The following is a 23,063-nucleotide window of genomic DNA, read 5'->3' on the forward strand; positions in this document are numbered from 1 at the left end:
CCACGGTGAGCCGTGCAGGATTTCTTCCACGTGTACGTGTGCGCGCGTGTGTATATACCCGTAACGGGGCGCGAGCTCGCGCGAGACGTCTCCGGAGGCGCTAACGAAGCTGCACCCCTTTGCACCCTTGGCCGTCGCCGCCGCCGCCGTGGCGGCGGAGGAAACCGTTCGCCGGTGTTTTGCGCCAGCCGGAGATGGTAGCTCGGTAAATGTAAATTGATCGAAGCAACGTTCGTTAATTAGTCGCGCGGCGGTACGTCCTTCTTTTTCTTCTCCGTTCTTTTCGTCGTCCCGCGAGCGATCGCCTTGGGAACCGTATCGACGCGTCGCGCCCTTCGACCCTCGGTTCGAATTGAAGCTGGATACTTTCGGGGAGGATCGCGGAACGGTTGTTCACCCGTCGGTCGAACCGCGTAACACACCCGTCCCCGCTAATCGAAAGCTGACGGAAGCACGGCCCGAAGGGCCGCGAACAAATTGCTCGTTCGCCATATGTTCGCCACGAGTTAAATGAAACAACCGAAAGAAACGCGACGCGCTCTCGTAAAACTCGCGTCGCCGCTCGGAGACGACGTTTTCGAAATAGTTGGCGACAGCCTAGCCGAGTTTCTTTGCTCGTAACTCGCGCGGACTCGCGGCGTCGGTTATTACCGTGCCGCTGGAACGAATGAATCGACGGGAATAAATTTATTATCGACGACGCGAGCTGCTCGCGCAAGAAAGCAGCGCGTCGCTGCCGCCGCGGACGCTTTAACGAACGGAATTAGTTTCGTTGGTCGAGGCAGCAGCGAGGGGCGGGGTGGCAGGGAAAATTGTCGTTGCGATATTACGATTCGGCCGGGCATTTATCAGCGGTCGCGTACGCGAACCTCGCGAGAGGGGTACCGCACGTAAAAGGCGATTATTCATCGGAGCAAAAGGCGAACGAGGCGAGTGCGCGCGGTGCGTGTCCAGCGTGTACCGAATAATCAGCCGAACGAAAATACTCGCCAACGCACGCGCGTTATACCTCTTACACGGGCGGCCCCCTTTTTTTTTTTTTTATTTCCACCGCCGCTGGTAATCGAGTTCTCCCCTTTAACAGGCGCTCACCTAATTAAGTCACCCGCGGAGTACCGTGATTTATTCGAGTCGCGTAACGAGAAATCGATCGTATCCGAGAATAGGCTACGAATAGGCGAACGTTTCGAATCGCGCCTCGAGAATTCCCGTGGTTCGACGAGACGCGAGGAGAGGAGAAGAAAAGAGGACCACGTTTCACGCGGATGGAACCGAGGGGCGAGCGGAACGAAAAAGAGGGAGCGCGCGCAAGCGTTCCGTGGAATGTCGGGGCTCGCGCGCGCGCGATGAAAAATGCCCAAGGCCCGAAGGCGGTACGTGCCTCGGAGAAAGGGAGAAAGAGAGCTGCGAAACGGCTCCGGATATCGATTCAATAAATGCCTCGATACCGGTATACGGATGCGCGAACCACCGCGAACCACCGGCAGCCTCCCTTGACGTCCGGACGAAAGAAAGAATAACAGGTTCGTCGTGGGGTTCGCGCCGAACCGATCCCTGGGAACGCGCGGTATTAATTGGCTAACTAAATACGGTAATCGAGCAATTGACGGGGAAAAATGTCGGCTTCTGGATTAATGTATCCTGCCAACCAGATGTACCGCTCGGAGCTTTCTTTGTACCGTTCTTCGCCTCGGCCTCCTACCGCCGTGTCCGCATCATCGGCTCCCCCACCCCGCGATCCTTCCGTCAAACTTGCGCGCACCGGTGCTTTCTTCTTCCTTGCCTTCTCGAGGCAAGCCGCGCGCCGCCTTCGAATAGACGCTTTCCAACGGAGGATACTCGTCGAAAGGGGCGTCCACGAGGGACGCTTAAATTACGTCTATCGGCAAGATGAATCGCCCGACGAACTTTCTACGCCGTCCGTCCGTTCCCCAGGTTTTGGGACGAATACCGGTGCGCGAACATAAATTTGAACGAGCTGCCCCTTTATTCCTTACACCTTACGATTAGCCACGCGGCTTGTCCACCTTCGACCCGGAACGGTGTAGGTGGCACGCTCGACGGAGGGATTTGGAAATTGGGAAATTATTGCGGCATCGGTGAACATGTCCGATAACGGTATCGAACCCCGGTGTTACACGTGGTTACCGTCACCCGATAATCGGATGATTTAACACGGTAACCCGCGCGTAAATAAGGGGATCGACCTCGAGAGGGGAAATATTCCAAGGTTGCTGGAAGACAATCCAGGATTTTTCGGACCGGCGTCACGGCCCCTCGAATCCGACCGAATCGATTTCGCAACGGACACCTCCGACTTTCTATATAGGAGCGAGCGTGCATACGTACGCGTACGTACATCGCCGACACACGAATCTTTCCTGCACGAACCAAATTTCCGCCGAAGGCCAACGCACACCGCTCGACCGACCGAGGTAATTAACTCCCAAACGATCGCGTTAAGGCGTGAAAATATAAAGCTCTCTCTTCCCTTTCGGAGCAAACCCGAGTGGTAACGCTCCCGGTGGAACGGTGCTCGTAACCTCGAAACCGAACGCGCGCGCGCGCGCGCCTTGGGTCCCTCTCTTTTTTTCTCTCTCCTCCCTTGGCCAACCAAGATAACGAGCGTGATTCAATCTCGCTTGTCTTTCGACGTTCACGAGCACCGCGCATTAACGCGGCGGTGGCGGCGGCTACTTGAAAGTTCGCTCGAGGCTCTCTCCGCGAGGGCCGCTCCGAAGAAAAAGGATCGAACGGCCGGGGAGGAAAGAAAACTCGACTCGCCGAACTCCGATAGAAGGAAAATGGTAATGGAAAGTAAATAGTTAGGATAAAGAGGTTACGCCCGTCGACCGTTGAAACTGCGACGCGAGATGAAAACCGTGACGAATGGTAATGAAAGGAGCTCCGCTCGGTCCGTTTTGCCCCGCGGGCGAAACGCCGCGCGCCGCTGCAACCTGGGTTTCGTTCGTTGCTCGCGGACGAATCCGATTCGGCGTTTATCGCGCGCTCCCCCGTTCGCTGCTTCGCTCGAGATAATAATATAACTGCAATAAAGGGACCTCCCGTCCCTATCAACTCGGTATGTTACCGCGGACGTCCCTCGAACCTACGAGCGCGCTCTCTAAACTCCCTCGCTAAACTACACCGACTCGTAGGGGGTTCTAACGTTGCGCGACGCGGAATCAAGCCGTTACACCTCCTAAATCCGTTTCTATCCGTTCCTCGTTGTCGGTAGGGTGGTTCCAGCGGCAGGATCGTTTCACTTTTCACGCGGTGGGTATAACTATAAAACGCGAGATCGAAGGGTCAACGAAGGTGAAACGGGAGGAAAAGAGGGGTCGCGTACACGCAGGAGGAGGACGCTGGAGAAATATCCGGGCGAGGAATGGTCGAGTGGAATGGTTCGTGCGGAAAGAGGGAAGGAGAAGAGGGCCCCCCCCAACCCCCCCTCTTTCTCGCACCCGGCTCGGAGGGTTTATGGTGGAGGTGAACAAAGCGGGTGGCGGTAACACGGCCCGTACGCAGAAGTTCTCGTGTTTATGTGTCTACGGCTGGCCGCGAGTGACACTAATTAATGAAATAATGGCACCGGGACCGACGCACTCGCGAACGAAGGTGTCGAACGTCTCGCGGCGGGGCGTAGGCGGTTATTTACGCTCATTTGCTTTGCACGCTTTTGTCCCCTTTTCTCCCCCTTTTGTCGCGCTGCCTACTCGTTCGCGCGCGCTTCCTCTCTCCCCCAGCCGGCTCGTTCGCGACCCGACCTCTACGCCCCGAACAGAAGATATTCCGTTCTCCGCGAAATTTTCCCCACACTTCCGGACCGCGCGCCCCGCGCGCAACTCGACGGTTCGTAAATCCGCGGCTCGTCGACCAATTTATCCGATTCCACGGGCCCGCCCCCCGCCCCCCTTCCCGACGACGACGAACCTTTAATATGTCTCCCGTTTCTCTTCGATGTAGCCCGGGTAACCGGATACTCTCCGACCCGAACCCGATAATTAATTGCGCGGAATCCACGTCCCAGGTTCGCGAATCCTTCCAATTTCTTCCCCGGGACGGGCCGCGCCCCCCCGTCCCGAGAGCTTGTCCGAGCCTCGCGATACCGATCATTCACTCCGATACGCAACAGATAACACCGTTCCATCTTCGCGGTAGATAAACATCGCGGATACCTTTTCGTGAAGTCGGATCGGAAACTTTTCCAAGAATATAGAGATTTCGAAGATTCTTTTCACCGATCTACACCACCGGCCCGGGGGTTATCGCCAGGTTGAAATCAAATCCCCCGCCGTGGCTTTCGATTCCGTTCTCGGGCTCGTTTCGTTTCACCTTACTCGCATCGTCGAACATTTGATTGCGTAATTATCAGTTTTACGCGCGGATCGCGGACAAACTGTCCTACCTGCCGTCGCGAGCGATAAACTCATTTCACGTCCGGCTCCGAACGTTCATGGAAGCGACGCGATATCACCGTGAATACAGTGTACAAGTACTCATCACGCTTCGGTCGGGGTAGGTAGGTAGGTAGGTAGAGGGAACGAAAACGCGTGCCTGTCTCGGCACCGCGGTTTCTAACGAGATAGGCGATAATCACACGCCACGAGATAGGAAATCGAGCCGATGATATTGAGACATCCGTAGGCCGTTCGGGTTCACGAGCGGCCTTCCAACAACGGTCCGTCGGTTCCCGTAAACGGGCACTTTAATAGGCCACGATTATTACCACCAGTTCCTGGTCGGGATTGAAAACGGGTTCTTCGTACGCGGTCGCGCGGCTGCCGCGCGAGAGGCGAATTTTTCCAACCGGCTAATAACCACCTAATCGAGAAACGCGACGCTCGATTCGAACTTTCACACGAGCCAGCCGCGAAAGGAAGGACACCGTAATAATTATTCGCAGCTGCGAATCTCGTTCGTCGCGCGCGCGCGCGCGCCTACTCCTCCGCCGTGTGTGCGCCCCCTTCCTGCCCCTCGTTCGAATCGTCCTGCGGTCCACGGGAACCGGTGGTCGCCGTTCCTCGTCGCGCGGTAGAGGAAAAGTTAATGTCGCGATGCAGATAGTCGGTTAGAGACAGGTCGTGGGCAACGCGCAAAGGGAAGCGAGCGGCTGGAGCGAGCAGCGAGAGGAAGAGGACCCGACTAGCGGCACGTTTGAGTATTCAAGTCGTACCGTATCATAAACTGTCCGCCCGCGGATCCCTCCCCCCGGACCCTATATCTCTCTTTCTATAGCCTACGTTACCGCGCGTATGTACCTACGTATGTCCATCCGTCGGTTTATCCCGCGGGTACACCGAGTCCTCCCCCGGTAGCCCCGCTCTCAAAAGTCATCGTACCCGTTGCCCTCTCGAAGGACGCTCCCGGTGTTCTCGTCGCGGAACGCGATTCTCAACGCGATCTTTCGTCGATCGGCTCGTCGGTGCCACGGGACGACGACATTCCAAACCGGCTGTCGTTAACCTCTTCCTCTTTCGTTATATTATGTAGTTTCCTTCTCTGCTTCTACCTCTACTTCTACTTCGCGTTCCTTGGGAATCGCGAGAAAATCGTCGCGTGGCGCGAACCTGACCGTTCCGCCGCGACCCGATCCGCCGACCCGATTCGTTCGTAAATCTCGAGAGACCACCTCATTAAGACGCTCCGCCGCGAGAATTACGGTGCTTATCGATAGCGACTCGAAGCGAAACCCGATCGACCGTGGCAGACAATGCGACCGGGAGTTTCGTGCTAGGATCGATCTCTCGTTCTTGTTCTTAAACGTGCCTCTCTCTACACGGGACCGCTGCACGAGGGCACCGACTCTAATTAACAGTTGACAGTAATTAACATAAATACCACCGCTTCCCTGAGCTGGTTCGAGTTGTTAGGAACTGCTACGGCTCGCGATCACCGCTCGCGATTCCGTCTTATCTCGCGGCGATCCCGTACCCGTACGATCGCTCCACCGTTTTCGTTCCTCCTCCTCCTCCTCCTCCTCCTCCGCCGCCGCCCCCGGACGTTGACTTACCTGAAAACGGAAAGATAACATTCGAATTAGACGTTTCGTCCATTGGAACGTCGATCGCGAGATCGACGCGAGGTTGCCTGTTTGCGCGCAGCCTCTCGACGCGTACCCCGGCGACCAATAACCACCGATCCACGGTGTACAAACATATTCCACGGTATCTAGATACGCACGAAACACAATTCGCCGTTCGCGCGCGGACAAATTTCCCGATCGCGATCACCGGAGTCACGAGCTCCGCCTTGAAAATGACTAGCTATTTTATCCGTCTGCGAGTTCCGAGTCGAACGCGGTGAACGCCACGGAAAGAGAGGAGGACGAGGAGGAGAAGGTGGAGGGATGGTAGGGTAACCAAGTCAGAGCGGATCCCGGCGGATCCCAGCGTTCGAGGCCGTCCACGTAGCAGTGGCTCTAACACGGCTCATTAGCCTACAGCGTCGCTAATGAAAGCTCGTTACCCGGGTGCATGCATGCCGAGGAAGAAAAAGAAGAGTGGGAGAACACGACGAAGCGCCGGGTGGGGAAACCCTCGCCGGTGTATTTTGCGCCCGGTGACTTAGTATTCGCGGGCCGCCCCCGCGAGTGTCGTCGACGTGGCTCTCGCCGTGGCTCTCGCCGTGGCTTTAACCACCGCGGGGCTCGCTGTCCGCGATGCTCCCAGGGAGGAGAGGAGGACCTTATCTGGAACCGCGGATCTTAGTTGATTGGGTGTGAGGTACAAGCCACTCTCTCGCGCCCTACGTCGAAGAACCGAACAAGGCCGAGGACGCGGTAACCTTCGACCAGCCACGCTCTTTCTTCCACCTCACCCCCCCGCCGAGATGCTCCCCATCGATCGATCCCCCTTTCTTCTCTTCTCTTCTCTTCTCTTCTCTTCTCTTCTCTTCCCTTCGACCTCTCGTCGAGGGGACTTTAGAGAAGGCCGCGCGGGTATCAATGGTCCGAGGGGACCGATGATAATCGTTGCGCCGCGTGCACCGTAAATTTGTCGACGATCGGGGTCCTAGGCGAGCGCTCGCGCGTTTCAAACGCACGGAAGCGCATCGTCGCCGGTGGTAGAAGGGCGTGGCTGCCTGTAAAAGCTTCGTTACCCCTAATGTCGATCCCCTCGGGATGAAAGGCGCCGACTAGCCGCTGGAGGGGGTGGCCGCGGATAGCTCTTTGCACCTCTGCCGCTTTATGACCGCTAAGTGTACCCAAATCCCATGCCGCGCCATAAAATTGTTAGAGGCCGACTCGTTCGCCCGGCAGGAGGCGAACTGTCCCCTCTTGCCTTCGTCGTATCGGTCGCGTGTACGCGCGCGACACCGACGTTGGCGGTCCTCTCTGCCGTGCCCGCAACCTTTGCAAAATACACTCGCGTCGCCCGAGTACAATTCCGATCCCGGTCCCGGTCCCGATCCACTTTTTCACCGGGCAATCATTTCTAATCGGCCGCGATCAACGCCTCGTTAAAACCCACTTTTTTGCCAGGACGTTACACCCTTGGCCGTTTCTCTTTTTTCCCCGGCTCTTGTTCGTTTTCTCCGGGAGAAAATAGAACCGGGAAAGAAACGCGATCGAGACCGAGAGGCGAAAGACGGGAAGGTGGGAGGGAAGGGAGCGGTCCGAAGAGAGAAGAAGGCGCGTAGATCCACGGATACGGGCCGCGATACATCCCAAGCTATGGCATCCGACGTTATTAACCCGGTGAATCGCGCGAGCTCCCACCATATTATTACGCGCAAAATGGCTCATTATTATCATTATTATTTCATATTTTCTGCGCTTCAGCGGGGCTCTCCGAAAGCAGCGTAAAAGCAAAAAGTCCGCGAAATTAATATAAATAAAAGCTCTGAACAGGGACGGCTCTTGATAGGAAGGACCGATGAAGGATGCCCGAAGATGTATCGGGAGGGTGCCGAAACGACGAACAACCGTGGACAACCGTGGGCAACCGTGGGCAACCGTGGGACGGGGGAGCATGAAAAAGCTCCGGAAGAAGAATACGAGAGAGGCAGTGGTGTATACGCGCGTGTACGTACGTAGGTAACGGCCGAGAAAAGAAGATGGGAATTCAAAAGACGACAGCCGAGTATCGTTGGCGAGAGGCGTCTAGCCGTACGGAGACGAGAGAAGGACGAAGAAAAGAAGGGACCGGGATAGCGGCGGCGGTGGCGGCGGCGGCGGCGGCGGTGGCAGCATCAGGGAGAAGGGTGCGGCGCGGGACGACCGGTATTAACAATAATTATTGGTTCGAGCCCCTCTCCGTCCGCGATCTTTCGAATCTCAAGATCACAAGTGAGATCAATTATGTCCGTCTGATTAGCCCAGGCCTCCGATCGGTATATAGACGCGCGTATTATACGAACAGGGCCCTCTATCTCTCCCTCTCTCTCTCCCTCTCTCTCTTTCACTCCCTTTCTCCCTATCTTTCGCATGGGATCCCACGTGTCGGTGTTGCTTTTCTTCTTCTTCTTCTTCTTCTTCCTCTTCTTCTTCTTCTTTCCAACGTCCGTAAACTCGTTTCCTCTCTTACGAGCACGCACCCTCCCTTCCCCCCCGTCCGTGGACGTTATTACGTCCTCGTCGTTGGAAGGGCTTTCCCCTCTTCATCGATTTCGTGGCTGGATCCGTGGGTAAACGTCGCTGTCGAGCGGAAAAAGTCGGTCTAGATCTGTTAGCTCGCGAAAGGCTGCTGCTAGCAGGTATAGCCGCGACGCGCGCCGGCGTCGCGGAGAAAATCGGCGCGAGCGAGCCGAACGTCCGAGAAAAAAGTGGCGGTGTACGCCTTCCGCCGAAACCGCGGTGAATTTCCGTTTCGACGCGGGGCAAAGAAACGCGTAATAGGCAACGTTAAAGCATGACGACTTGATTATACCGGACGAAGACTGACGCGAAATGAGTTTAAGAAATTATCTCGTGGACGAGCCGGATCTCTTCTGAGTTCCATCGAGTTCGGGTAATAATTTTCTCCGTGGAACTTTCAAAGTGGCGTGCAAAAATTAATACAGCCGGGAGAAAAAGAAGGGAAGGAAAAAGAGAGAAATGATCCACGCCGTCCGGTTCCCTTTTAGCCTTTGCGCAATCAACCACGCCGGGGTAACAGTTTCGTTCTACGCTCGAAGGTATCGGAGTATTCGCGACGTCGAGCGAGCATTTAACACCTCGAATCGAAAGGTCGGTGCTCCGTTCGCGTTTCTCTCTCTCTCTCTCTCTCTCTCTCTCTCTCTGCCTCTCTCTCTCTTATTTTCCCTTGCTGGTGGTGGCGGTCGCGGTGGCGATAAACAGGATCGGTGCATCTAGGAAGGACGATAACCCGCGTGAAGTTGCCACGCACGATAGGTGTAGGTGCGTACCGTGGATGAGGGAACGTTATAGAGAGGGAGAGAGGGAGAGAGGGGGAGAGAGAGGGCATTAGGTAGGAAGGTAGTTTGCAAAGTAAAAGGTATCCACCTTAACCCCATAAATTTCGTTCGGGCATAGTTTACGAGCCAGCACCGCCCCGTGTCATTATCGCGGAGAGAAGAAGCACAGCGGTTCGCGTTGGATACACCGCGCATCGATCTACACCGTTTATCCAATTCTTCTCTATTACGAATACCAGTTGTAAAGGCTGCTGCCATAGAGAACCGCCGTTCCGGAGGTGAATCTACGCGAGCAGGCCAGTTATTCCAGTTCCACGCGACCAGACGACGTTTCCTCCTCCCGATTCTTAACCGATAAACGCTACCACCGATAACCGAGCCTCACGACCCTCATCGAAAACGACGCGCGATCGAGCGAGCGGCGCTCGTCCGCAATTTGCCGTCTCTACCCTCGCCGCGAGGGATAGCCAGCCGCACAAAGTACTCGGTTACTCGAATAACTTACTCGCGCGCGATTCCCTCGAAACGGTCTCGCGAGACGGACGTTATCTCGCGTCGCGACGTTTCTCTCGCGGCGGACCGTGTGCCGCCTCCTTTCATTCACGGACACCGTTGCCCGTTGACCAGACTTTTTACCGACAACTTGTCACCGAGTCGATTTGTCTGGCAACTCGAGAACGCGAGGCTAAAGGGTTGAGAGAAAGAGAGAGAGAGGGAGAGAGGGAAGGTCCCAGAGGCCACGAACAAGTGACTCTATCTGCGCGCTAGTAGGACATATCGGATTACGTGTTTTGCATCGGTCGAGAGAACTCTGGCAGGCTGGTCCGCGGATCGGCGCGGCGAGAGAGAGAGAGAGAGAGGAAGGGTTTCGCGGGCTGGGAACCGACGGGGACGGAATAATTATAGGAGAGTGGCGAGACCGGGGCCATGGCCAAGGCCGAGCGTCGGCGAGATATCGAATTTCCGCGACGATACTCTTCTTTCCCTCCGACTTAACCCTTCCGCGCCAAATCGAATCTTCTAACGAAACGCAGCTCGGCTCACCGCAGGCTCTCTCTCTCCTCGGTGGGAAACGACGATTACGCTCTCTTCTTTCGCGAGAGCCGAGGTTATCCGGCGAACCCCGCGAGGTTATCCTTTACACGAGTTCCTCCTCGAGACTCGGCTCCGAGATCGGGGGGTTCTCTCTACCCCGGGTCGCTCTGACATATTTATCTGGTTCCTCGTTCCCGCCTCTATGAGAATTTCCATCCTCCTTTTCTTCTTCTTTCCGTCGTGCCACGGCATCGTGGATCAGCCACGGTATCACCGCATCCGTATAATACCTACCTACCTACCTACCAACCTCGCCGTATACCTACGTACGCGCACACGTACGCACACACGTACACGATCCATGCATACGCTCGGGACCAACGGGCAACCAACGGTGCATCGAGTATATAACGTAATAGCAATTTAATCAATAAAATAAGAGGATCGCTTTGGCCTGAGAGAGCGCAGCCCTCCGAGACTCTGCAATAATTACAACAGAGAATTATGACCGGCTATACTTGATTGGATCTATACGCGTTTCTCCGCTTTCTTCCCTTCCCCACCCTACCACTCTTTCGCCTCTTCCGACCGCTTCTAGCCGCTATCTTCCCCTCTATCGATCCACCTCCTCTCTCTCTCTCTCTCTTTCTCTTTTCCTCTCTACCTTCGATAACGTATCTCTCCTGAACGTAGCGCCTTTGTTCCTCTCTTTCTCGGGCTAAACGCGGTTCGAACGAGCGAACGAACCGTCGAGTCGGGAAGTGGAAATCCTTCGAAAAGACGGTAGTCGAGGATAAAGAAAACGCACGCGCGCCGGTGACGTCTCCGCGCGAATTAATGAATCCACCCGGCACGCGGAACGAGGAAGAGGAACGAGACGCGAGGATCTCCTCGAACCGGCACTCCTCCGCGTCTACCCGCGGCGTACGCGTACCAGCGGTTTAATCAATATTCAAGTCGCGATTTTCATTATAATTAAACAATAATGATGGAATTATGATTTATTGCGGGTAATTACTAGTTGCCGGTTAGATCGCGGGACCCTCTTATTCCAGCTGCGACTCGGACTGGCTCCCCCCGTTCTCACTCTTTCTCTCTCTCTCTCTCTCTCTCTCTCTCTCTTTCTCTCTCACTTTCTCTTCTTCACTTTGCACCTCTGTCTGTTCGCCAACACGAGCGTTCGATTACAAAGTTGCGAGCTTCGAAATAAGCTAAACGTAATCGTGCCCGCTGCTAGCAGACTCGGTACTTATCGGAGAGATTGGAAATGTCTCACGATTCTATCCATCAGTGTCGTCGCCGCGTTATTAATTATTGCATCAACCGGCAATTATCGATACGCCGCGCTAGAGTGAGAAGGAGAGAGAGAGAGAGAGAGAGAGAGGGAGAGAAACGCGGCTGGATAACTAGATGACATCGCGGGACGACCGGTTCGACGCATGTGCGTACAGAGGTAAACGCGACCGCAAACCGCTGCCAATCGATATACCGTGCTCGATAGTGACAACGACGCGACCGAGTAAACGGATGGAGTCATTTATCGTCCCGTCAGAAATCTCATTTTACCGGCGCATAGGAACGCGTCGCGTTCCCTCCTCGCTGGTTCCACTTTTCGTAACGAGAACGATCTCGAGGGAGAGAGAGAGAGAGAGAGAGCGTTCGATTTGGCGCGCGGCATTTCTCGTATCGAACGGCATTACGCGCGGCATAACTCTTAATTACCGTGTCTCCGGTAACGGCCGTTCGTAGAAACGGTACGGGGCACAGCAGGGAAAATCAGCGTAAGGTTAATTAGCCGGGAACGATACCAGTGCCCCGATCAACCACGCGGTAGCCTTGACTATCGCTTATAAGACGCAACCTATCCTTTACGGAGCAACTAATTGACTCGTGGTGGTACACCGGCACGAGTTATGTCACTATTTATGCTAGACTTGGTTCGGACAAGTGTACACGCGCCGGAGTGGGAGTGGACTCTCTCTCTCTCTCTCTCTCTCTTTCTCTCCCTCATCGTAGCTGTGTGTGTGTGCGCTGCGATAATAAACGGGTAACGTTTCATTAGCAGCGGCTAATACCGTACACGCTAGTTCAGCATAGCGTAACTATCACCGGTTGTAACGGAGCGCGCGGACCCTGATAGCGCAACGACCGACCGACCGACCATTAAGACCCGCTCACGAGAGGAGCAACCAACGGCAGCAACGTTCGTTAGCGCGGTGAACGCAATATCGAGGGAACGCTAAACGCTAAACGCTACCGCGATATTCGGAGGATAAAATTCCGGATCGCGAAACCGGTAAAAACTGCTACGAGATTCCTACGTAGAGAGAAATACGCTCGCATATACATAGATAGTAGGCGCGTATAGGCGATGCCAGCCGTGGTCAAGCGGCGGGACAACGTCGAACCGGTGGGTATAAATCCACGTTGCAACAGATCGTGACTGGTAACCGATGCGCCTCTCCCATCCTAACGACCTGTACAGCACCTCCGAGCTAATTGACTCGTGGCACGTTGACCACGGGAGTAGTAGTTGCGTCACACTGTTCGCACTCGGTTCCCCCTCGTTCGGAATAGGAACGATATCGCGAGGAATCGCCGCGGGAACGATAACAGAGAAGAAGGAAATGCGTGAGATTCGACGAGGAAGAGAAGGTGCTGGTGATGGTTGTGGTGGAGAAGGGAGAAGGAAGAGGAGGAGGAGGAGGAGGAGGAGGAGGAGGAGGAGGAGGAGGAGGAGGAGGCAGTGGTCCCGGGACGAACACCGAGAAGGGATCAAAATTACCCGACGCGAAATTCCTCGCTACCAATCAGCGCGGAGATAATTAAACGAGGGGAGGGTACACGGTGCACGAGGGGAGTATGAGAAGAAAAAGGGGGGAAGAAGGAAGATAGGATCGAGGGAGGGGCAGGCGTGGCCCTTCTCGAGAATGATGGAAGCACCGGTAACCGGCAGAGAACGACGCGATGGGCCCGTACAAAATGAGGAGGAAGACCGATGCGAGCCAGGCGAAAGAGGCGGAAAAGAAGAGGAGACGGAGAAGAAAAGGGAAGAAGAGGCGGAGGAGGAGGAGGAAGAAGACGATGACGATAATGTATATAATAACACGCAACGCTGCGGCGGGGCGAGTAGGCGTTGCTCTTTTTCTAGAGCAGGGATAAGGGATAAAGGATAAGGGGTAAGGTAAGGGATAAAGAGGAACCGAGCAACGCGCAAGTTGCGTAAGAAGCACGACGACGACTACGACGACGACGACGACGACTACGACGGGGTCGCAGCCTTCGCGATCGAACCTGTTCCGTTTGTCTCGGAGCGCTCGATTTATTCCTAGCCGGGCATGTTCGCGAGATACGTGCTCGTTTAGAGGCCCCTATCTCGTTTCTCGATACTTCCCGGCCGACCGCGCGTACACGCGATCAACATAATAATAAAACGCGAACGACTCTGGAAAATCTGAGCTACGAAAATGATCCGAGATACCGTAACGAATTAATCGTACCAGGTTTCTCCGCTAGCCCTCCCTCTCTTTCCATCGGCTATCGATCGATCGAGCCTACGATTTGTCCGTGGGGGAAATTATTAATTGATTATTTTTGTTTCGTCCGCGCTGGTAATGAAACCACTCGCGTCTTCCGGAGTCCGCGAGAAGCTTTCCCGGCAAGTGGCCAAGAGAAAGGGACGACCACGGTACCGAAGAGCCGCGTCGTAGTAGAGAGCGCGGGCAGGTACAAACGGAGCTCGCAAATGGGCTACGGTCGGCCAGAAACGTTTCATGTTTCCGTCTTCCAAGTCCCACGATCACCATCGGCATCGCGGCAGTCGGCCTCTGTCGTTTCTCTTCAAACACGCCTCTAAAAGCCCAAATATTTGAGGTTATCCCCGACGATTGCTGTAAACATCGACCCGGCGAGCACGTCCCTTCGGCTCCCCTTTTTTGCGCACCGCTTAATCCGATCTTCCTGCGTCCTCGTTCGCCTCGCGTTTTACTCGCAAACGTGACCCGCACGGTGCCCACCGGTTCATTGACACGCGACCAGACGAACGACTCTCCTCGACGCAGCGCCCGCGATCGGATTCGAAGTCCCGTGGCCGAAAAACTCGAAAGGCGCGAGCGCGTGGCTTTTAGAGCTACCGGGGTTTTAGCGCGTTTTAGTGCGTTTAGCACCGTCTGCCGAGTAGAGAGGATGGATGGCTGCCGCGAGAGGCCGAGGTAACACCAGCTCGCTAACTGGCCGCGAGACTGTTTTCACCTTCTCCTCTCGCGCCTACACGTCGGCTCTATCGCGCGTTTCTTTAAAATTTACGGACGCGTAGAAAGAGCGCGACTGGTCGCTGCCGATGGACGTCCGACAGGCACGCCGCGTTGCGACACCACGCGTCTCCCGGTATCGGCTCGCGCGGTCACCACTACTCCGAGTAGTAATCTCTCGACGCCTGCCAGGTACTCGTGCCCGTCGCGGCTCGAATTTGTCGGTAATTACGTTAAAGCCTTTTTAACGCTTTTTTACTCGGGGGAACAGAACGGCCGGGAGATAAACGGCAACGAATTGAAATATCTCGCCGCTCTCGGCTCGAGGAGCTTATCTGAGGAATGCCACGTTTCACCGCCTAACGTTAAGAGAGTCGTTTATACGGGGTGGAAAGAAGGGAACGCGCGGGTTATAGCGGCGCTATTCCCTCTCCTCCCACTAGCGCGACCGTCCCGAACTCGATTTCGATCGAAAGAGAGAGAGATCTATCCTGCCCGTCGACATTCCCGATCGGTGACATTATCGTCCCCGTGGAAATCTCCGCGCGTCACGCGCGCTCTTCGTCTTGTTCTCGCGTCCGCTCGTGTAAACCCCGCTTGTCCCCCGCGCGTCACCGCGCCATTAACGGGGGTTGATATAAACAAATAAATCGCGCCACGTCCGATTATCGTAATCTCTCCGCCTCCGAGTGTATTATTGCGGCGGGACGCGGCGGAGGTCGCGTCGAGAAAGAAGGCCGGACGAAACGAGGAAAAGGGCCCATTTGTACGGCCCGAAATGGAAGGTCGATAAAATGTAACTAGTTCGTCTGGTCGTAACTGACGGCCATTAATGCCCGTATCTCGCGGCTCTTTACGGCCGGTTGGACGGAGGTAGATTCACTCTCTTCCTCTTCCTGGCATTCCTTTCGTTCCGCGGGACCTCACGGGAACGTGTCAGCGAGATCTGAAAGCGAGCCGTAAAAACTCGCGTAAAAATTCAACCGCGTACGCCTCCGACGCATGCCTCGCTCGACCGCGAACACCACCACCACCGCGCTACGGTAACAACCCCTTTGTCCGCGCGCTCGCGGTCTTCGACGCTCGAGATTCGAAGCGAGACGCCGTGGAACGCGTGACGAGAAAAATGCGAAAATCCCCGTGAAAAGAAGGAACGCCGCGATGAATGGACGGTTCGAGCGCGCGTGGATCGCGTCGAGAGATTACCCGAACGCATTATGCGTACGAATGCTAATTCTTGTCCGACCGCGGCCGCACCGAGCGTTTATATTTGTCACGCACTCGCCAAGCTTGCTTACACGCCGCCGTAAGCGTACTTGGAGAACCTTTCTCCTGCCTTCCTCCTCCGGTTGGTTCCACGCGGTACGTTGGTTTCCTCGGATGAATCGCGAGCGGACGTACGAACGGACCGGTACGAATTCGATCGTGCCGATAAACCCGTTTTATAAATCACCTAAGCAGTCCCGAATGAACGGTTCGAGGATGGTTATTATCGCGTATTCCTTGTTTGAGGTTCGTTCCCCTAATCGAAGGCGGAGGCACGACGCGGTGGTGGAGGAACGCCCGAGGATGGGAATTAGGGGTAAATAAGTAGCGGCTACCTAGATAGAAAGTCGAGTCCCCGTGAAGCGAGAGAGCATGCGATTCATGAAAGCCGGTACGGGCGAGGAATAAAAGAGGAAGTGGCGCGCGGAGTGGCTCGATACGAGCGGGAGCCGCGAACCTAAGGGCCCGCAGGGTCCGATGCGAGATTAGGTGGTCCTCTCGCCGACGTATCGCGGGAGATGGCTACTATTCCACCCCCTGACGTCCCCGTTCCTGCCGCGTGTTACACGTGACAGTAATGGCATGTAATCCAGGAACGATATTCCCCCTAAGTCCGGCTTTAAACGGAAAATATCCGGACGGTGTCGCTTATCGGGCTGTTCGATCGATCGACGGCGAACCTGTTACTTTGTCGAATACGGTTGGTCGTGTAGAGCGCGCGCGAGCGCGCGCGCGCGCGGATCGAAGGACCGTCGTCGTCGCCGCAGCCACCGCCGCGCGGAACTGTCTCGATTAAAGCGAGTCTCGAGGAACGAGCGAACGAATTAGCGACGAACGGGAGAAAGAAAGACGGGCAGAGGTGGCGCCTCGGAACTGCGAACAGCGCGAGGAGCGCGCAGAGGAGAATAGCGAGCACAAGGAGCGAGGAGGCGGAAACCTAAGGAGGCCGCGCGCGCGCGCGCGCCCCCGGCCGACAAAATGATCAAAAGGTAAATTTCATACATTATTTTCACTTTAATGCTACCGTATCGGAATTTATGGGAGGGGACCGGGATTTATGCGGGCGCACACGTATATACGCACCACAGGGCCTAATCTGAGTGAAAGAGAAAGAAAAAGAGTGAGAGAGAGAGAGAGAGAGAGGGAGAGGGAGTCGCACGCGCACAGCGCACCGGTGCGATCGTAAAGAAGTTTGTATTAAAACGTTGTACGTCCCGGATCGTTTATGTCAACAACCTCTGAGTTGTGTGTGGAACGCCTCACGCTGCGATCCGATGTTAGGGGTCTACGCTCGGTGCAACGCTCGCGTTCTGGCCCCCGGGGCAACTCGACGGGGAGGGTGCGCGCTGCCGCATCCTTTTCCTTTACGCGCTCCTCCGCTTCTAACCGATCGCGTTCCCTAGCCGATCGATCGATCGATCGACCGATCGACCGTTCGATCGATCGACAGTAGCCGTACGCTCTCCTTTTTCTCTCTTCCCCGCCTTGCCGCTTCCCTTTTCTTTATTTTCTCGCCACGACTACGTGCGACGCAAACTTTCGTTCTCGCGATACTCCGGTGGCGTGCACGAGAACGATCTCGTCCGCGGGTTCGATTCCTTTACGATTCGGCGAAGAAACGTTTAGGCTTAACAAATTACATCCTATAACGTGTACTTATGCTTCGGAACGATCGATACGTTCGACCAAATTATCGAGCACGGATTTCGCAGCCAGCTACCTAAAGTACCTACTGGCCGGATCGTTAAACGGAAACACCTCTCGGAGAGCAACGAATCGAGAGTCGTGGATTCGGTCGCCAGGATCGTTACACCGGCCGATAATTAACGGTGGCCACGGCACGGCATTCGCGAACGGCCAAACGATCGAACCAGACGCGAACGAAACCCACCGTCGACGATCTACTCGCGTCTCTAAACCACCAACGGCTCCAACAATATTTATGCATTAAACGCCGCGCGGCGAGCTTCTAATTAATAATTCCCGCGCCGGAGTAATTAACGCGAGAAACGAATCGACGCGACTGGGAAAACTGTTACGAAAGTTTGTATGAAAACCGTCGGGAACGTCGTTATTAGCAATCGATGGAGACTGACGGACGGACGGACGGACAGGTATCGAGAGCCTTCCCGGTTGCGTACTGCTTCTCCTTCTTCTTCTTCTTCTTCTTCTTCTTCCTCTTCTTCTCTTTTCTCGAACCTTAGCCGCAGATGACGTGGAAGAAGAAGATGAAGACGAAGAAGAAGAAGATGAAGAAGGTGAAGCGGTCGAGAAGAGAGTCTTAACCGCGCTCCGTCGGAATATGGTCGCAATTACCGCGGGAGATTAATGAGCCGATGCTCTCGCGCGATGCGAGAGACTGCTCTACGAACGGTCCTCCTCCGCCAACTTCTCATCGTCCCTGTCGAGAAAACGACTAATTCATTCCGCGAGACAGGTCACGTATCTATTCTTCTTGTTCGCGTGCGAGCGAGCGAGCGAGCGAGAAAGCTCATAATTAAACCGAGAGATTTACTATCGACCGCTTTAATGTCGTTGCGTATTCTTTTCCTTTCCCTCGGTTCGTTCGTTTCCACCAGCGTTCTTAATAATCGCTCGTTAGTTTCGGAAACCCGTCCTTTAACTCCGGGACGAATGCTCGAGGAGGATGCATTTACACCTGGCACCGTGTACGCGTTTTCCGCGTCACGCGACAGGGTAACAGCCTCGGATCGCGGCTCGATACGTTCGTCCGTCGCGTGCACGCGTGTATCGTCGTATCTCTCTGGTACTCGCATACGCGTACCCGCCGTGTCTCCGGTACCGAATCACTGAAATAGCTACCATCGCGAAGACCAACGACGCCTTCGAACCCTCGCAACCAACGGGAGGGGAACTGTTCGTTCGGCAACCAGTTGTTCCCTTCTCTCTCCCTCCCACGGTTCCATCTTCCCCGTCGGTCGGATGTTGAAGCCTCGCCCGAAAAAAGCTATTAACCGATATCCATCTGAGGTCATTTCTTCGTTCGCGTTTACGTACCGCTGATCGAGAGAGCTGCGAGCCGTTTTGGACGCGCTATCGCGCTTAGCGGAATGGGTAATGCATCCTGCCAAAGCCCGGGGGCGCCAAATGAATTACGATATTTCATTCTCACGCGCCGACTGGATCGTACCGGCAGTCGAGCTAATTGCGTTTAACTCATTATTGGTTCATCCGCGAAACGGACACGACTGGTACGACACGCGTTCATCCCCTATCCGGTCGCTATCCACTCGGCGCGTCTCTCGGTATCGGAACCTCTCTGCTCGCGCTGTCCACGCTCTCTTCTCATTCTTTTTCTTTCTTTACTTCTTTCTTTCTCGCGACGTTAATGCAACCACCGGCGAGAGCGTACGAATTCTCACCGATAACGGATCTGGGAACGAACGAGAGAGAGAGAGAGAGAGATACGATCGCGGCCAAGCTACCGTTCGACCCGATCGCGCGCGGCTCTCCCAGCCGGAAATGAATTTTTCGGCTGGCATCGAGCTTACTGGCCGTACCGATTAGACGGAGCAAACGTAAATACCGGGTGGTCGGATGCGCGGCGAACGAGATCGCGTCGTTCAACGATCCCCCGGAGGTAAACACGGCCTCCTCTCGATTGCCTGCCGCGAGGACAACGGAGATATCTTCTCGCGATTCGTCTAGAATCGTCCCGATGCACGAAATTACACACGGAGCCCCCCTTTTTTCGTGCGGCTTTAACGACGATCGCGTGGCGCCACGTAGCTCGAGCCACGGAACCGTTCCTGGAACCGTTCGTCGCCTCCGTGCGGCAAATAGAAATTTCACGTGGCGAACACCCGAGCGATGCACCCGCGGAATCGCGGGTACGGCTGTTTCGCCGGGCGAAAAAATTTGTACGCCAACAACGAAATGGCTGGTAATCGTCGGTCACGAATCGCTCGATCGGGCATGCCGGATAATCGAGCGTAACCCTCGCGATCGCGGGACGTTACCCGAACGGAACGTTACCCGGCGACGTACCCCCATAAGCCAGAGAGGCCTACCGACGTACGCAACGTTCGTTTTCCAGTTTACAATAATTACACCACCGCTGGCCGCGGCGATAGCGTGCGGCTCGTATTTTATTGCTCCTCCGCCGGTTCTATCGCTCCCATTTTTCACCCTCCCCTCGCGGTAATTATCCCTCGGGTCCCTTTCGCCCGCGCAGCAAACCCGCGTCCCTCTCTCTCTGGCCCCGATTCTCTCCGGCGATCCGAGCATCTCGCGTACCGATCTCTCCACCGCTCGCCACGGTACCGTTAGTTCCGTGCCGTTGGAGAACGTCCGCCACGTTCGAGTACTCACTCACGACGCTTACTTACGCTTTTACGCAGCGTCGTTGCTCCCGTCCTTTAAATCCGTTTAAAGGGACCACCGACCGCTCCGGCTGATTAATAGTCCCTCTCTCCGGCCGGGTATAAGCCCGGTCTCGATGACGAATCGTGAATGGCGGCCGAGGGACAACCGGCAAAAATGCGGCAGGTTCACACTTTGCGGCAACCTTCCGGATTCTAATCGCCGTTGATACATTCCTCGTCCGTCGGTTCGGACAGGGGGGGGACCGGTCGGCCGGCATTCTTCCAACGAAGCGGCGTTGGATCGCGTCCGCGTCTCGTCAAAATCGGCCGTCGTAGAGGAGAAGTCGCGGATACGCGCGTTCGAACACGCGAGCGAGCACGAGACGAGCTGGAGGCGAGGTAGCGAGAGATGCCACCGCGGAGTAATTTTACAGCAAATAGGTTTACACAGCGCGCTAGCTGAGGTGAGAGAGGAAGAGAGAGAGAGAGAGAGAGGGAGAGAGTGAAACGCCACGGGGTGAATGCACCGTGGCACCACGTATAGGCTACAAGTGGGAGCGGAGAACTGTTGCCGGAGCTATTATTCTCAATTACCATCGGCTATCGGGCATGTCGCGGCCGTCGCGCGTACTTTTCTGAAAATCCTGCTCCATAACGTTCGATAAGCTCCTCCGGCACGGGGCGGCGTACAAACAGCCGCGATGGAAACGGTAGAAATATAGATACGGGGCAGGGACTAATATCGTGGCACCGGGGCCGTAATAACGCGCGCTCTATTCTTGGAATGCGACCGGCTACCCGAAAAGAGGACTAAGCACACCGTGAACCGACTATTCTATGGAACGGGAGGTCGAGGGAGCCGGCCCTGTAATTTCAGCCCCGTAATGGGCTCCAGTCTCGCAATTAGACCTTCCTGCATCCTCCGTATATTTCTCTCTTTCCACGACGGTTCTCCACCGGTCGGTCGGTCGCGGAACGCATTTTTCTTCCGTGTCGTACACACGGTGGTACGAAAGAAAAAGGCCCCGGCTCGTCCTTGTCCGATTCGTCCTAGAAGCCGATGACTCTGCATGACTCTACGATTCCTCGGCTTCCCCTTTTCGCCGAAGGACCCTCACCACCGTAATTACATAGCGGGCTGGTTGCGGCCAAGCCGCACCGGACCAAAGTAACGACTCTAATCGGGACGGGACGACCTTTCGATAGCCATTAGGCGCGGAATTAGAGAAGAGAGTAAGCTACGGAACGGAATCGGAGACCGTACGCGCGGCGTGACGAGTTCGGGCCGGAGCGGAGGTTCGCAAGATAGTCGACCAGAGAAAGAGAAACGGGGCGAAAGAGGTCTCGAGGTCGTTTCTGGGCGTGGTACACCATCCACCTTTACATCTCCGCTCTACGTATATATATATATACGCGTATATATATGTATACGTACATATATATACGTATGTATATATATATATATATATACACCTCTCCTCCTCGACCGGGGCCTCTTCTCCCTATAACCGTCTTTTCCTTCGTATCCTGCTCGTTTCGGTTCTTCGGGCCATTTATTTTTTCCGACCCAGCCTCCAGGGCTGTCCAAACGACGGCCTGACGGCCATGGAAGGAAGAGGTCTGCCCTATTGTTTTAGCCGGGTACGCTTAAATTGAAGCCTCGAGCGATCCGCGGTCCTTGCCGCCAAGAAAAAACCGACGTGTCCACGTGCTTTAACTTGTAGGCGGTTGTTACGTGCCGACTTCTCGTGGCGAAGACTTTTTGCTGAAAAACCGAGCGCGGGGTTGCGCGTCGCGAGCGCGAGATACCGCGCAGCCACTTTTTCTCTCCTTTTCCCACCCTTCGTCGGAACCGGGCCGATCACCGAAAACGTCGTCGCGTCGAGGACAAAGGTCGCGAGGTTACGAGATGCAAAAAACGAAGAAAAGCTCTCTCTTTCTCTCTCTCGCGTGTCCTTTCAAAGTTTCGCGCGGCGCGAGGGTCGAAGAATGGAGCTAGCAAAAAATTCGAGTATCTTCGGTCCATCTTGGCTCCGTTGGTTCGCGGGGAAGACGAACGAAACGCACGCGAGAGAGAGAGAGAGAGAAAGAGAGAGAGAGAGAGAGCGCACCTGGACAAACCATCGGCGTGTTCGAAGTAAACGGAAGGGAGGAGGAAGAAGAGGAGGAAGAAGAAGAAGAAGAAGAAGAAGAGAGAGGTCGGATGAACGCATTGCCTCCGAGGAGCAAACAAAAACTCTAATCGAACTTTCCGAAGCTCCCCGGACGCTCTTGTTGGACCTTTTATCACTCGAGCCGTAAGGTATCGGGGCCGATACCACTTTCTACCTATAGCTGTAGGATGCACGTACGCGTACACGGCCAGAGTACGCGCCTCTCGCCTCTCGGTTATTAAAGAATGGGCGTCCCTGGCAAAAATATTTATTTATTATTTTCCGGGACCCTCCAGCCCATAGGGGATCGGTCTCCGTCCTCCATCCGCCCAACATCCGTCCGGAAGGAAGAAATTATTCGTCGACCGCGTCTCTCTTCTTCTTCTTCTTCTTATTCTTCTTCTTCTTCTTCTTCTTCTTCTTCTTCCGTTCACCTCGAGGTAGGTAGTACTAGTTCGAACTCGAACAAAGTCCAAAGTCGGGGCAGACATTCGTTCTCTTTCTTTTTTCTTCCTCCACGGCGATGCCTTTTTCAAACGGAACGGCATGGCGCGGCGGTAAGTGGCAGAGCGATTTAACGAGTTTCACCGGTCATTCGATTCCCGGCGCAGCGACTCCGCAATACCCGATCGTTCCGCTCGGGGCCTTATTAGTTGATAATGACGCGTGCGTTTGCA

General features: G+C 55.2%; 1 protein-coding gene across 2 annotated transcripts in view; it reads right to left on the minus strand.

Annotated features, from left to right (window-relative positions):
• Ds (dachsous cadherin-related 1) overlaps window positions 1–23,063 on the minus strand; it is a 145,675-nt gene that overhangs the window by 78,653 nt on the left and 43,959 nt on the right. The gene's annotated exons all lie outside the window — the stretch shown is intronic.

Source organism: Xylocopa sonorina, chromosome 2 (genome assembly GCF_050948175.1).
Source record: "Xylocopa sonorina isolate GNS202 chromosome 2, iyXylSono1_principal, whole genome shotgun sequence".
In the NCBI taxonomy this organism is placed as follows: domain Eukaryota; kingdom Metazoa; phylum Arthropoda; class Insecta; order Hymenoptera; family Apidae; genus Xylocopa; species Xylocopa sonorina.